General features: G+C 35.5%; 1 protein-coding gene across 36 annotated transcripts in view; it reads left to right on the top strand.

Moving 5' to 3' along the window:
* PTPRD (protein tyrosine phosphatase receptor type D) overlaps window positions 1–12,701 on the top strand; it is a 1,169,657-nt gene that overhangs the window by 237,354 nt on the left and 919,602 nt on the right. For all 36 annotated transcript variants that reach the window (XM_058043168.1, XM_058043170.1, XM_058043166.1 and 33 more), the window contains exon 3: window positions 5,342–5,421. The gene's annotated coding sequence lies outside the window, so the exon portion shown is untranslated. The remainder of the gene's footprint in view (window positions 1–5,341; window positions 5,422–12,701) is intronic.

Genomic DNA, 12,701 nt, shown 5'->3' on the forward strand with positions numbered 1-12,701 from the left:
TAGAAGTGGGAATTACTCTGGCTTTTTTAGACCAGTATTTGTTTCTCCTGGTTATCTAGTCTACTTGAAAGACTTTGCAGTTTTGTTCTCTAAGGAAACTAATCAAACTAAATTAGGTACCAGATTTTCTGAATTTTGAAAATCCTGATTTTGATATCATTCTTCACACTTTCATGTTTTAATCTGAGAGATTTATATTTTTCCTCCTCTTTCATGTTGCTGCTTAGAGCCCAAGACACATCTCTTGATGTTCTTTCTTGATTGAAAGCAAATGGTTAAATAAGGAATATTTTACTCTAAACTTTATTTGAGAAATACATATTTTTCACACTTCATATTTGCAAAGATGACAGTAAACAGAGTGTACTCATACATCCTGAAAATGACTGTCAGATGTTGATGGCAGTTATTGGATCAGCAAGGGGAAAATTGCTCTTAATAAGAAAACAATTTTTGACAGTATAATCTCTTTGTCAAAACCAAAAAATCCTAAATATAAATAACTTCCAATTCTGTGGGGGAAAACAAATTACTATGAAAGGAGATTCTAAGGTATATACCAACATTTGATGCAGTCTTTCATCCTTTTAAACATTTTTAGTAAAATGATAGAAGCATGGAGTCTACTCTCTGATATTACATCAGACTAAGTACCTCCAGCTTGTAGAAGATTCAACTTCTGGCTCACCTTTCCTGCTTATAATGAACCTGATATTCTATTTTTTCAATGCTTCCATCTTTAATAAAGATTTTCTACGCACTTTTAATAATCTCAATCTGAAGCTAACTAATGTTACAGACAGTGTTAAGTTGGTCGAAATTCCCAGCATCTAAATGATGTTACTCAGAACTAGGCTATCCCAGCATGACCATTGTTTGCATCGAGTTAATTATAAGTAATTTATTTTATTCCTTCACTTCTCTCAATTTTTTTATTTGGTTGTAGGTGTTTCTTTCCTTTCCAGAGCCCAAAAGTGACTTCTTGGTCATGAGTCCATATAGGACCTCATTTTCTATTCTGTACCATATCCACATACACAACACGACTGTTTCCCATTAAAAAAAATAAAATAAGGTCTTGACTACTATATCATTTTCCTGACAGGCTTTTCAGCTGTTAAAGAGCTTTGTCTGTCCCTTACCATGACCTTCAGGTGCCTAAGAGAGGTTTTTCTTTTGAAAAAAACAAGTTACAATCCAGTTACCACAAAAAGTACCAATTCATATGCTTCTTCCCCTTTCCCTGTACAAGTGTAACATTTATCAGATTTCCATCAAAAAGGTAAACTTGCAGAAAATGGAACTCTTTTTTCCTAAGTAACAGTGCTGAATTCTTTATACTCGTGGACTCTGTCAAGGGAGAAACAGTGGACCGGGCAGAAAAGCATGAAGCAATGAAGATACACTCTGTTCCGTGTTAGCTGCTAGTTTTGCCTGCCTAAGGTGTGGAATACAATGAATACCCATTTTCATTATTTCAATACTAGAGCGATTAAGAAGAAGATTAAAGGACAACTACAAGAGAATTAACCTTAATTAGGTCAAATTTAAATGACTTACCTTCATTCCCGTAGATTCACGTGCTTTATAGTATTCTTCAATGAACTTACTTATTTGCATGGCACGTCAGCGACATAGCAGAAGACTGCCAACTCAATTTACCAGTGACAAACCTGGGAGAGGCCTGGCTATGGTCAAACAGAGTCTAACAGCAATGTCTGCCCCCAAAATCCACTGACAGCCACTCAGCAGAGACCACATCTTTTCCCTAAAGAGCTTTTAGCGTTGTGTGACACATACTTAGAAACAAAGTTTGGGAACTGTGACATCTGCTTTCTTATATTTTATATTTAAATACAGGGAATAAAGATTCTGGAGACACAAAAGATTTTTTAAGGGAAGCAGTATTTTTGTAAAAAAAGAAAACCAGTAATTTTATAAGTTATTTTATTTTTAGGCAGGAGCAAGCCTATTGATCCTGTGGGGCTCTATAGCAACATTTTTCCCTTGATATTTTTAGCAATGTAACCCACCATCCTCTTTGTTTTTTTCTATCTTTTAAATAAACAGTAGATGATAGAGATTTTTCTGTTTTGGCAAGTTTAGGAAACCAAATAGATGAGTTTCCAGAGCTACCCTCCCTATGATATTCAGATGTGCAGTTGGTTTTGTCAGTTTTTGCAGTTTAATTATCTATGATTAAGCTCAAAGCTATGCTGATACACTGATATCTTTGATACTGAGACAAAAACGGAATAGGCCTAACTGTGAAACTATCAAAAGAAATTGAGTAAAATTAGAAAAGAGCCATGGAATGGTCGGTAGAGAAAGCAGTGCAGGGGAAGAGGGAAGTGAAAGGTATGCACACCTCCAAATACAGGAAAAGGTTAGTGTTACTCAACTTCTGTCCCTCTACTACAACTCTGAAATAGTTCTTTGTCTTTCTTTTAAATGTACACAGAATTTATTTTTTGTTCTTCAAGAAAATTACCATAAATTAATCTATATAAACTGTGCTTAACAAATTAGAACATTAAGAATTAATTTAAGCAATATTTTTATGTTTTGTGGTTGGAATTTCTGGTTTTTTTAAGCAAAAGTTGATGAAAAATAGTAGTATTAACAAAAAGGGAAAGTACTGAATGTGAAAATAGTCTTTCAGTGAACAGAACAGGTTCATAATTTTCAAGTGATGAAAGACCACATAATTGGACCAAACAAATTTAATACAGGCAACAAAAATGCATAGTATAGAGTAACAATGGGAACTGATAAAAGAATGGAAGAATCTTATATTTGAATACATTTTTATGAAAAAGGAGCAATGCATAGTGCACCAGCTTTCAGGACATATTTTATGAGTTCATATTGCTTAATCAGCATTCCTGTGATGTGATGATTACTTAAGCAACTTAGGTAAAGAAAAAAATAATAATTGATGCTTTATTGACAAAAAGGAAATACTAACTGGTGTTAGTATCAGCCTAATAAATCTCTGCCATAAACACAGCGATGTTACAAGGTAACAACATATGTATTCAAAGTAGTAATTTGAACCATGTCATTAAGCCTTCAGCACTGACAGCATTACTATTTGTGTGTTTCTATTCACTCTGCTTCCGGTCTGACTATGGAAAACAAAGATAGTGAAATGATTCTGACATCAAAATGATTAACTCAGTCCGTTGTCCAACCATGTTTCACCACATTTGAAATCCCTGCAAGATCATATAAAATAAATGCTCTAAACATATATTCCCGTTGTATTTTATATTACTTAACATTTGCTTATAACAAAAGTTTTTTACCTGCCTACTTTCAACAATTGCCTTCCTGTTGCGTATGTAGTGAATTTTAAAAACAAAACAAAACAACAGAACCACTGAAACTGTTACTGTATTATGACAAAAAAAAAGAATATTTCAGGGAAGAGAGTTTTTAGGATGAAACATTCTTGATCATTGGTGGTCATTTATTGGTATTTACTTTTATTCTCTCCTAAATGATTTAGGAATATTGTGATTTCTGAATGACATGACTGAGATATATAAAACAGTGGAAGGTGGTTATCAATCCCAGACTGCTGAGTAAGAGGATAAAACACAAACTCATGCATGCTGTGTAAAAAATATTGCAGTATCACAGAGTATCAAGGCTGGATCAGGGCCTGCCTCTCTGCTCAATCAGAGCTACTGAAAGCAGGTTACCTAAGACCGTGTCCACATCACTTTTCAGTATTTCCAAGATGAATATTCCACAGTAATTTCTTGGCAAACTGCTTCAGTACTTAGTTACAGCAAAAAAAGCTGTTTTCTGATAGTCATACAGCTCTTTCTGTGTTTCCTTTTTCTCATTGCTTTTTGTCCTCTCATTGGACACCAAAGAAAACAGCCTGACTCCATCTTTGCGTCTTCCCTTCAGTTGTTTATATGTGTTGATGAGTTTTCCCTTGAGCCTTCTTCTCTCCAGACTGAACAGTTCTACCTCTCCCAGCCTTACCCCAAAGGAAAGATAACAGAATCATAGACTCATTGAATGGTTATGATTGGAAGGCACCTTAAAGATCTTCTAAATTCAGATCCCCTGCCTGGGTCTCCTTCCACTAGACCAGTTGTACACAGCCCTATCCAGCCTGGCCTTGTACCTTTCATAGATTGGGAGTCCACAACCTCTTTGGACAACAAATTCCTTCCTAACATCTAACCTAAATATACACTCCTTAAACTTAAGGCCATTACCGCTTGGCCTATTACTACATGCCAATGTCGAAAGTCCATTTCCAGGCCTCTTGAAAGCCTTCTTCAGATAGTAGAAGGTGCTACAAATTCTCCCCAAAGCCTTTTTTTCTCTGGACTGAGCAATCCCAATTCTCCTAGCCCATCTTCATAGAAGAGATTGTCCAGTCCTGTGGCTAACTTAGTGTCTTTCTTCAGGACTTGTTCCAACAGGTCCATATCTTTCTTTTGCTGGGTACAGCACTCCAGGTGAGGTCTCACAAGAGCAGAGTAGAGGGAAACAATCAACTCCCCTGACCTTCTGGGAGCACCACTTTTGATGTCACCCAGGCTGAAGTCGGCTTTCTGAGCTGCAAGTGCACATTACTGGATTGCATTTAGCTTCTCGTCAACCAATACCCCTAAATCTTTCTCCTCACAATCCATTCTCCACCTAGCCTGTACTTATGTTTGGGTTTCCCCAGTCAGGATGCAGAACCTTGCATTTGGTCTTGTTGAACATCATGGGGTTTTCACAGGCTCACCTCTTAAGCTTGACTGAGAGTGAGAAAAAGCTAAATGAGTGCTTTGAATGGATTTCCACATGGTAGAGGTTATCACAGGTTTGTGATATGTGAAAAGATAACTTTACTATTGAAAAGGCTACAGTTCTGTTTTCATATGCCAAAGGTAATTTACCAAGTTGGTGCAAGGTTTTGGTGATATGGTGATATTTTTTGTATAGTTGAAGAGCTAGGAGCGTAAGCTCAGTCATGAAACAGTATTTTTGCACAAAACAGTACATTGAGAAAGGGCTGGTCTAGCAGAGTGACAAAGAAAGAAAGTTTTTATGACTAAGACAATGTGTTTGGAACACAGTTGTTTCATAACAATTTCAATCAAGTACAGATAGCTTCAATATAAATAATTGTGTATGAATATGATTTATATTCTTCACGTTAAAGTTACTCTAGAAGTTCCACTTTGTTTTGCTGCTTTTCAATGATTACTGTTTGCAGAAGTTATTTATTATCAGTGTATTTAATTTTTCTCTTTCTTGAACACTTCAGAATTTATTGGTGCTGCTGTAGAAAAGCAAATAAAACATGTTTGATTTTCTATTTCAGGGAAATCCTGAAGAGTCTTACACTTTTAATCCTCCAGTCCTTAACTGTGCTATGACGACATTCTGGTGAGGGGTAAGTTTGTGTAGATCTATTACTTTGATCAGCTGAATTGTCATTTCAGATTTAACTTCTATAACAATGTCCTTCAATGTCTATCTGACAGACTTTTCTTCCGGGCACTCTTGGAAAATTTCTAAAACTGTAAATCTGTGATTTATTTCATATATAGGAAGTCTGAATAACAGAGGTGTCAGATTATTTCTGTATCTACAGATCAACTGTATATCATATAAACAGAGCAGTTGATTCCTACATGCTCAGTTTCTTTTTGCCAGAAATCCTAGGTTCCCACACATGTGGAAATCGGGGTGATTATTGTATTTAGTTCAGTAGAGCACGAGTCACTCGAGAATGCTAGATATTGTCAGGTTTCCAAATTTCAGCAATCTATTTATCAACTACTTGTCAGACTCTTTCCAGAATATTCCATATCCACACCAATATGAGTATTACAAAACTCTAATGAGTTTTGTAATGTTTTCTATGAGTATTAAAAAACTCTTTTATTTTTCTGTCTGCAAAGAAGGCTTGTAGATTTAAAAGGGCACTGCAACCTGTCAAAGTTCCCGGATGAGAAATTTTTACAAAACTCTAATAAGTTACATCATAGCTTCTGTTGATATTAGCAAAACTCCATTAACTCTTATATAATACTCTCTAACTGGGAATTTTCATTTGAAATAGGATTATTTTAAATTTTTCAATTTAAATACTGCATAGAGAAAACAGACACTATTGTTACTTATTTCTAGGTGTTAAAAAGTTCTGAATAATGAAAGGCCCAATGATTGTGAGGCATATTTTAGACAATTGTGTCCCATGTCTCTCATTAATATACCACGCTCATTCTTTTTCTTTCAGTCAAAGTTTGTGCTACTGTTGGAGCTCAAGTGCTGGAAAAACATCTTCATTTTTCAATGGAACACCATGTGGGTTTTGCTAAGCTAGATACCATGTACAAGAACTGTTTTATAACTTCATTTATGTATAATTGTTATATGAAAATCATTAATGTTCCAGAATTTAATGAGTACAAGAAAACCTTTTGAAACTCTAGATCCTAGGAAGAATGAAGTTGTATGTTAGTTCATATGCTACAGACATAGAAATGGTCATTACATTTTGTACATCAATTGCAGAGGTAGGGCCACTGATGCAGCATATATTCTAATTCTCTGCTCTCTTGCTGTTGATATATGGACAATTTACAAAGTAAACAAGAAAAAATATTTCTGATTTTAATTTATGAAGCACACCCATAGTTTGTTACTTTTAAACCAGGCAGTTATTTGTTCTTATCAGTCCTTTGAATGACTTTTCCTTCATCATATCATTGAAGTGTAGTGTCACTGACTACACTGTTATCTAAAAGAAGTGATGTCACCCCAGCAGTGTCTATTTATTGGAATGAAAACCAACAATGAAATTCTATTTTAATACTAAGTTTCCTTTTCAAAGATTTTTTTCCTGGCCTTTGAAAATGTGGTACAGATTACACTGTGATCTAAAATCATGCCATTTGGTCATCATCTTATCTCATTTTATTAGCTAAAATATAAATTATTTTACTTGAAGTATTAAAATTATCCCCTTGTGTTGCTGTTCCTACTGTAAAAATTCAAGTAGTTCAGATGCAATAATTATTTTACCCAAACTAATAAACACATTCTTCAAACAAATTCCCATTAAAGTAAAATCTAATAAATACAAATCTAATTTATTTATGCAGTCTCTTGCACCAGATTGAGGGTTTTTTTAAAATAAATGTGAACTATTTATTAACATTTATATTTCACACTTTAAGAATTCTTGATTTTCTGTGGCTGGTTTCCCACTTCTTCAAGACTGTAAATCTGTAATAAATAAAATTTCCTAAAATTATGTAACCTCATCAAATTTAAGACATTTCCTTGAAGGAATTAATAGCAATGGAAAAACAATGGGAAACTTAAAATGGAAAAAAAAATTCCGCCAAATTTACAATGTACTTTCAGTGGCTTAATATTTGTGTTAGTTTACGAATTCTGTATTTGTGGCATAGGTATACAATAATATACAATTTTTTTAACTCCATTCATTTTCATTTCAATTGTTATGGAAAGAAAAAAATCCAAATTGTGCAAACTATCTCTTATAGGAAGAACTTTAGCAAAACTTCATAAGCATAGAAATGCCTGCTGAAAATTGAATAGAAGTTGCTTCTTTTATGTATTGATTTCCCTTAAACAGAAATTCAGTGATGTGTTTTCCTCTGGTTGGTGAGCACAGTTTCAGCCCTGAAAATGTCAACATAATATTCCCCTTAGGGGTGAAATTTTGATAATGCAGAAGTACAAAGCATGTCCCTAAGACTTCATTGTGTCTCAGATTCCATATTTAAACTTGAATGAACAGAGATACGTCTGCGGCACTTTTATGATAATTAAAATACATGCAAGAGGAGACAATACATCTTCATTATTTAGAACAAATTTGTTGTGGTTGATGAAAAAGATGAAAACTCTAGGTACAGGCATAGAAGATGCGGTCTATTATTTTTTTTTTATCATAGACTTAAAGGAGGCAATAATTTTTAAGTCTTTTATGATGGAATTCATATTATTAATAATAATATATGAGTATAAAATTCTTAACACTGACTATCATTTCAATAGCTTGGCAAGCTAGAATATGTATATTCAAGCTTTAACTTCTAGGCCATATTATTGAAGCCAATTTAAATTTGTTCAGTTTGAACATGCATTCTTTTACTTTGATAGTTATTTGGCTAGCTGAAATATGATGATAGAATGGGTTCAAATGCTGAGGATAAAGAATTACATTACAAAAAAATTGTGTGTTTTGAAAATATTTCACATCTCACAATCACAACACAAAGGTCAAAGATGAGACATTTATGCAGAGTCATCTGCTCCCTAAGGCAATAAGCAGTTTTGAGTCCTGTGGCTAAAGATGCATGGGGAGTCCTGGAAAAAAGTGAAGACTCCCACACTCAGGCAACACTGTAGCTATAGCTAAAAAATTTTGGTTCATTTAGGTACTTACCATCAGCACAAAATTCACTTAACCACATAATAAAACTTAAAATTATCAAAAAAGAACCTCCTTTTTTAATAAAAATCTATATTATTCATAAATATATTTTTACTAGAACTGATAATGACATAAGGCTAGGTGTCATTTCTAATGAAGGAATAGTGATTAAGAAAGCAACCTAATAGAATTGCAAAAAGAAATTAATACAGAACAGATACATTACCAATGAAAATATTTTTGTCCACAAAATTATATGTACTCCAAGTAATTTCATTCTTCTGCAGTTCTTTCATTGTGTATAGGTAGAAAACTGGAATAAAAAAAATCTTCATGAACTTGTCAGGCATCTATTGAAAGTACTCTATTCTTTTCTTCATAGTATTCTATTACAGATGATTTTCAGTAAAATGAAAGGAAAAAAAATTAATCTGTATTTTTCTTTCCAAGAAAATATTGGTATTTTGGTATTCCCAAGTATGCAACAAACAGCAAATAGTAGTGCAAAGAAATATATAATACAGGTCAGTATTTCTCAGTATCTAAGTGCTAACCATAGTAGATGAGTCACAAAAGGCAATATAGAGTTAGAAAACAGAGGTTGTAATCATATAATCTGAGTAAAAAATAAAATGTTGCTTCTTTGCAACTATAATTTTACTTTTCACAGCCAGGTAGTACAGGATTTTGCAGCACAAGATCTGTGGTCTAATTTTAGCATAGTGGTAGCACTTTTATCATAAGTCAGTTTATTGAGAGAACAGAGCTTTTTAAAGAACATTTTTAGTGCAACCTTTTGATATATAAATATATCAATCTTCCATTATAAATATCATATGTATATTGTGTAATCATGAGTTTAAAAATTAGTTAATATATGCACCAATTTTCCTATATGTTAGGATTATTTAAAGAAAAAGTATTGATTGTTTCACAAAAGGCATTTTAAGTTCTTGTACAGTTTTGAGAGATTTTATTGCCTGGTTAGGATTCTACATACCTAAAGATTAAATAATAATTCATAGAGAACACCTTTTTCTCTGAATTTTTTTTTGTGGAGTTGGCCAAAACTTCATAGCAAAAGACCCTATTTTCTCACCATGTGTTCTTGGCAAAGAACAGTATAGTTTAGGAAAAAAAAGCAAAACCAACAAAAAACAAACAAACAAAAAAAACCAAACAAAAAAAACCAAACAAAAAAAAACCCACAAAAACAAACAAAAATAAACAAACAACAAAAAAATCCACCCACAAAAACTCAAAAACCTTGTTAAAATCCTTTTGCTTAGCAAATTGGAATGTTTTTTGTTGTTATTGTTCTGGTTTTAGTTTTCAAATTTACATAATATTAGAATTCTTATATAAAATAAAAGTTTTTGTTGTCAGAAAGTAGCAGTGATCACATGCAACTATGTCTAAAATTAGCATCTTACTAAATAAAGTTGATTTTTATCAATTTTCATGTGTTTGATTATCACAGAATCACAGAGTGGGTCAGAGTGGAAAGGACCACAGTTTGGCATTTGATCCAAACTCCCTGCTCAAGCAGTGACATTCTACAGTACCTTGCACAGGATTGTATACAGACGGCTCTTCAGTAGTCCCAGTGAGGGAATCTCCACAGCCTCTGGGCAATCTCTTTCAATGCATGGTCACCCACAAAGTGAAGCAGTTCTTCCTCATATTCAGACGGAATTTCCTGTGCATGATTTTCTGCCCATTGCCTCTTCTCCTATTGCTTGGCACCATTGAGCAGAGTCTGGAGCCTCTTTTCACCCTCCCTTCAGATACTTACAGACATCAATAAGGTCCCCTCTCAGTTGTCTCTTTGAGACTGAGCAGGACCAACTCTCTCAGCCTTTCCTTGTAACAGAGATGCTCCAGTCCCTTAATCATCCACTGGATCCTCTCCAGGATCTCTCATGTCTACCCTGCACTGAGGGGTCCAGGACTGGACACAGCACTCCAGATGTGCCTCACCAGGCCTGAGTAAAGGGTCAGGATCACCTTCCTCGACCAGCTGGCAATGCTCATCCTAATGCACCCCAAGACACCACTGGCCTTCTTGGCCATCAGGACACAGTGCTGGCTCATGGAGAGCTTTTTGTCCACCAGGACACCCAAGTCCTTGTCTGCAAAGCTCCTTCTCAGCAGATTAGCTCCCAGCCTGTTGTGGTGCCCAGGTTATTCTTCCCCAGGTACAGAACCCTGCATTTGCCTTTGCTGAATTTCACAGCTCTTCTCTGCCCACCTCTCCACCGTCTCAAGGCCCTTCTGAAGGGCAGCACGACCCTCTGGGGTATCAGCCACTGCTCCCAGCTCTGTGTCATCAGTGAACTTGCTGAGGAGACCTCTGCTCCTTGCATTAATAACTTGTATCCAAGTTATTGATGAACAAGTTAAACAATACTGGATCAGTATTGAACCTTGAGGGCACCACTAGTGACAGGTCTCCAGCAAGACCCTACACTACTGGTTACACCCCCTGGGATCTGCCATTCAGCTCATTCTTAATCCACCTCTCTGTCCACTCACCTCATCCAGCTTCCTGAGTTTGCTTGTGAGGATGTTGTGAGAGACAGTGTCGAAAGCCTTCCTGAAGTTGAGATAGACATTATCCACTGCTCTCTCCTGATTAATCTGATTACTTGTTTCATTATGAAAGGCAATGAGGTTGTTCAAACATTACCTGTCTTTACTGAACCCATACTAACCCCTGATCAGCTTCTTGCCTTTCATGTAGTAGTCATGGACTCTAGAATGAGGCACTCACTCCATCACCTTTCCAGTGATTGAGGTGATACAGTAGTTCCTTGGCTCCTCCTTCATGGCCTTTTGGAACACCAAGTTGATATTTGCTGTATTCCATTCCTCAGGTACCTCTCCTGATCTTCATGACCTTTTAAAGACGGTCATGAGCATCCTGTCTAGGAACAGCTCTCTCAGCACTTGTGGATTCATCCCAAGCCCTTGGAATTGTGGATATCATGTTTTCCTGACACTAACCCAATCCCCTATGACCAAGAGGAAGTTTTCCATCCAACATTCATTTACCCTGGTCTCCTGGGTCAGATATTCCTGGAGGCTGGTCTCATCAGTGTAGACTTATGCAAAGAAGGCCTTCCATAACTCTGCCTTCTTTACATCCTGTTACCAGGGTCTCCTCTCCATTTACCAATGGGCCTATATTCTGTTTTACTTTTCTTTTGTAATTGATATATTTGAAAAGCCTGTTTTGTTATCCTTTACATCCTTGGCCACATTTAATTTAAGATGTGCCTTGGCCTTTCTAGTCTCGTTTCTACTTTGATCACCTCTCTATATTCACTCCAAGTGACCTAACCTCACTTCCATCTCCTGTGTATTTCTGGTTTACTCTTGAATAATGACTGGAGATTTTATTCATTCAAGGAGGTCTCTTGCCCTTTTCACTTGATTTCTTTCTCATTGGTATGCATCACTCTTGTGCCTGGAGGAACTGATCCTTGAAATTCAACCAACTCCCTTGGAGCCCTCTTCCCTGCAGGGCCTGTTCCTCTGGGACTCTTCCAAGAAGATCCCCAAAGAAGCTAAAGCTAGCTCTGCTGAAATCAATGGCTGTAATCTTACTCACTGTCCTGATACCTCTTCATTCAGTAGTGAACTGCACAATATGATGGTTGCTACAGCCAAGACTGCAGCCAACCCTCACATCATCAGGAAAGTTGATGTTTGTGAAAGTAGGCTTTACCTGTAAAACTAATTACCGTGTGATCTAGGACAGTGATAAACTTTCCAGAGACAGAAATTCTGTTGTACCTTATGCAAGTTATGAAATACAATATGAAGCTTTCCAAGACAAGGGATCCAGAGTAATTTTTTTCATTTATCTTTCCAATTTTGAAATCAAATGCACTTTCACTATGTAAATAATGTTCCGTGTTGTTATTTTGATTCTTCAAAGCATTGCATCTGTTGAGAATTAGTAAACAAGATTGTACAGTTACTTTCCCACATGTAGTTTTTTGTTCTTTTCTGGTCAAATCCTGAGAGAAAGTTGACTTTCTTTGGAGGATTTATCATTTAGACTCATGGTCATTTGAAGTAGCTGTTTGAGGCAGCACTTTAGTAAAGGCAGGCATTTAAAAATAGAAAAGCAGGAAAACTACTCACATTGTATTGAAGATGTTAAACTTTGTTTTAGATTTTTAAGTATTATAATACAATTCTAAGTAACATATGCCATTATGAAACATTATAATGCAGAATACTGTGCATTCTTCGCTCT

Source organism: Melospiza georgiana, chromosome Z, assembly GCF_028018845.1.
Source record: "Melospiza georgiana isolate bMelGeo1 chromosome Z, bMelGeo1.pri, whole genome shotgun sequence".
Lineage (NCBI taxonomy): Eukaryota > Metazoa > Chordata > Aves > Passeriformes > Passerellidae > Melospiza > Melospiza georgiana.